Source organism: Rhincodon typus, chromosome 11, assembly GCF_021869965.1.
Source record: "Rhincodon typus isolate 14 chromosome 11, sRhiTyp1.1, whole genome shotgun sequence".
In the NCBI taxonomy this organism is placed as follows: domain Eukaryota; kingdom Metazoa; phylum Chordata; class Chondrichthyes; order Orectolobiformes; family Rhincodontidae; genus Rhincodon; species Rhincodon typus.
Window position 1 is genome coordinate 74173130 of NC_063342.1, and position 4285 is coordinate 74177414.

The window sequence follows — 4285 nt, forward strand, 5'->3', positions numbered from 1 at the left end:
ACCTGATGTGGATCTTGGAACAACCCGTTAACAAAAAGAAAGCTTTAACATCACTGAAGATGAGGAACTCACATTTCACCATCTGATGCAATGCCCTTCCTATCAAAGCACAGATTCTTACAAATTTCCTTCCCATGCCGTGGGTCCTGCCCTCTCTATCGAGCATGCTCTGTGATCTGGGAGACAAGGCCCACTTCCCACCTCTCACGGATCCCAACGTAGCTATTGAACAACAGTGGGTTTTGCCCTTGAGCTCCTGGTATCCAAATGCCAGAAACAGAGCTCCAATTTAGGAATCCATCCCTTTGTTTCAGAATCAGGTGTGACGAGGTTTAGATTGGAGAAAACTACCTGGAGGTGACTGGATCAGACTAAATTCCAAACCATCATTCCTCAAAAAGTCAGTGGTCACCCTGTGTAAATTCAACAGGATCACAGTGGAAATGGAGCCAAAATTATTCAATGTTAAACCCTTTCACCTGACTGTGCCATTGCTGCTATTACAAAATTGGTGACAATTGTACAAAATGATGAATATAAGAAATTGGAGGAGGAATAGGCCATTCAGTCCTTGAGTCTGCTCTGCTTTCCACATCATGACTAATCCTCATACACTATCCCCATATCTCACAATGTCTTTAACATGTAGAAATCTAATGATCTCTGTCTTGAATATTCTCAATGACTGAGCCTCCATACTCTCTGGGGTAAAAAATTCCAAAGGTTCACCACCTCCTGAATGATGTTCTTCCTCATTACCTCAGTCCCAATTATCCTGCTCCTTATTCCGAGGTTAGGTGCCCAATACAGTCCTTCTCTGGTGGAAGACCAAACCCACCATCTTCCCAATCAACCATCAACTCTAGTCCAAACAGATTCAGTTCGAATATTTCCATCAAAGGTCAGAAAATCATCACTTTTTCATCTGTATCTAACACCAGATCTCGTCTTTTCACAGTGACACAGAGAGCTCCTCACTCAACTCCACTTACATCCAAATCTTATAGATGGTTAAGAAGATTAGAGGGTCATAACATTGAAGAAGACAGCATCATGGCTGAAGAAGACACTGAAGGAACAAGATGGCGAGCTCCTAAGGATTGGATATCTCCTAATTATGATTTGAAACAGCACGGATCATTTGATGGGATGGCTGAAAGGATTACGACATTAGCTGTGAGTTCAAAGCCCGCACTCTCCCTGGATGATGAGGAAACGGGCTCACCGCCCCTTAAATTTACCCAACACAGCACGAGTGAACGTACTTCCACTAGAGTAAATGCAACCCCTTCTCCTGCCAATTCCATCATCCTGCAATATAAAAAGGAGGCTCCAAATGTAATTTCAGATGTACTGCCATCCAGTGACTCCATCCCTGCTTGGTCAGTTAGTGGAATCCTGACTCTGACAAGCCCAAGTCCTTGGTACAAGTCTACGAGTGCAGTAACTGTGGGAATGGCACCAGGTTTGGAATCTCTGCACTCTCCAACAAATACACCTGTCAATCCATACACAACCAAAGGCATCCCCGAAACAACAGTCCCCCCTGGCCCACAGATGGAAATAACCAGTCACAGTCAGATGGGCTTTCAAATAAAGGAAGAGCTAATATTCACAGATCAGACAGTGTCACGATTGAGCACATTTAATTTGCAAGCGAGTGCAAATAATCCAAATCAGATTGAATTTACAAACACTTTGCGAGCGAGCCCGGTGGATTTAGATCAAACCAAGGGAAGGCCCAGTTTGGGAAACAGCCTATCAGGTTCAACAAACAGGGAGATTGCCAGAACATGGGCCAATCACATCCTGCAGATTGGAAGCTGGTTAGCCAATAAAGTCACTGGTACCCCAACAGAAGGGGGTGCTCCAAAACTCTCTGAGCCTGACCTACAGAATGAACTGGTGGATATAAGCAGGGTGGATCAGAATGAATCGGCACACCTTAATCTACAAAGACCCATTGTGTGTCCCTCGCCACCTGTACCAGACCATGGCATACTGTACTTCCACAACTTGGCCAGAGCATCACGGTGGCAGTACAAATACTACATACAGTACGCCTGTATTCCAGGTTACAGACTGGCGCACGGAGACCAGCTTAGCTTCTGTCAACATAATGGCACATGGAGTGGAGAGACACCGGTCTGTGTAGGTTAGTGCCCCAGCCGTATTCAGAACTTACCACTTGACAAATTGTCTCTTGAGAAAGGGAGCACAATCTAACTGCCTCAGCTTTGGACCCAAGATCAGATCAAATTGTTCATTGTAGAAATGAAAAAAATACATCGAAGGAGAAGTTAGGGAGTGTTAGTTAGCTCCATTTATGTGTCATTTAAAAAAATGAATAGAAGTAAAAGGAATAAGAGTTCAGTCCATCAAGCACGCTCCAACATTCAATACAACTATGACCTATTTTAGGCTCCAATTCCTCTTTCCTGACTGACCCCATATCCCCCCATTCCCCATCAGACCAATATCTACTCGTTTGAGAGTGTATTGGTGTTAGGAAGAGGTAAGAGAAGCCTTGTCCCCAGATGACTGCAGAGGTGGGAGTGACTCCCTGACAGCTCTGTGCATCACCCCTCCAACCCGCGTCTCCACCCTCCCCACCCCCATCCCCGAAACCCTCCAACTCCAACCACCGTGGCATGTTTGCTGGTGGGGAAGCATTTCAAACAGGCGCACTGAGGTGTGCAGGAATGTTTTCATTCGCAGACGGTGGTCAATCTTTTGGAATTCTCTGCCCAAGAAGTTGTGGAGGGGCCAGGCACTGGGTGTGTTCGTGACAGGCATCGATAGATATTTTTGACATTGAAGATATCAAAGGAGAAGGAGCTCGGATGGGAAAATGACACTGAGGGAGATTAGCTACGTTGAATGGCAGAGAAGACTTGATGGACTGAATGGCCTCCTCCTATTCCCTATATTCTCTGACCCATTACCACCATGTCCCTGAAGTGGGCATTTAATGCAGGCTTCCTGTGGGGTGGGGTGGGGGTGGTGGTGGAGTGCATAAGGGACTGTTGTCAGAAGTGAGTAATGGGGGCTGGGGGAGCCTGCTGGGATCTAGCCCCTTTTATCCTTCCTCCCTCCTCTGGGATCGCCTTCCCTTGATTCCCCCACCCCACCACCCCAACAGCTCTCACTGCTGAGCTGCAATCTGAGGTTACCAATTCTGCTCCCCAGTGGCAGTACCAGTCAATAGAGATGCCCAACTCTGACTGACTCAACAGATGGGATACTGACTCCTGTCCCAGTGGGACTGACTGTGTGGGCCCTTTCCTAAAAGGGGCAGTGCCCTGCGCTCTCACACACACTGGCCTCTGTGTGACTCCAGATCTCAGGCTGCGAGGGTCACCCTGAAATGCCCAGACGAGGCACTCATCTCAGGGGCAATTAGGGACAAGCAACAGATGCTGGCCTTGCCAGTGAGACTCAAGCTCCGAGGGAGAAAGACACAAAGCTGTCGTTCCATTTTGTCTGTAAATCTTTTTCAAACCTTCCTCACCTTTTGGTGTGAAGTTTCATGTGTTTTTTGAGCAATTTCTTCTTTGTTTGTTCGCTTTTGGTTTTAAAAAGGAAAGAAATATTTGCCGTGATTGGTTCCCAGCACTTTGGGACCACATTTCCAAACACAGTCACTACTGTAACATTGTGCACAGCAAGCTCCCACACACCGCAAATGAGCTGGTCAATCTGTTCAAGTGAAACTGGTTGAGGGGTGAGTACTGGGAACGCCTGGCAGCACTCTTAAGGCAGTGACTTGGGAGCCTGTGTCATCCATGGTTGCAGTCAAATGGGGCTCCAGGTTAACGTCTTATCCAAAAGGCAGCAATACACTGTTCCCTCAGTACAGGCACTAGACAGGACACCTAAATTTCTGTAGTCAAGTCTCTGGAATGGGAACCTCAAACATTATGGTTTAGAAAGGGGTGAACAGTAGTTTTTGGGTTTAATTTTGCCAATTCATCTCTGAGCACCCAAGGTTCTGTTCCTCTGTTTGCAAGCAGTGGGATAGGTGCCTCCCTCTTAATACAACATCAGTCTGAACAAGTGCCACTGGCAAGTTCTTGGGTCTCCCAAATCCCAGGGTCTTCCTGATGATGGAGGGATTGACAATCTTTCTGTTGCAAATGAGCCAGGTAATAAACATAAAGGGACCTTTGAAAATAAATGACGTCCACTTTAAACACTTTCGTTTATCACCTTTCCAAATACTGGGAGGTGGCAGTAAAAAAAATCAATTTGGTTAAGCCAATCAGATATCAAAGAATAATAACCA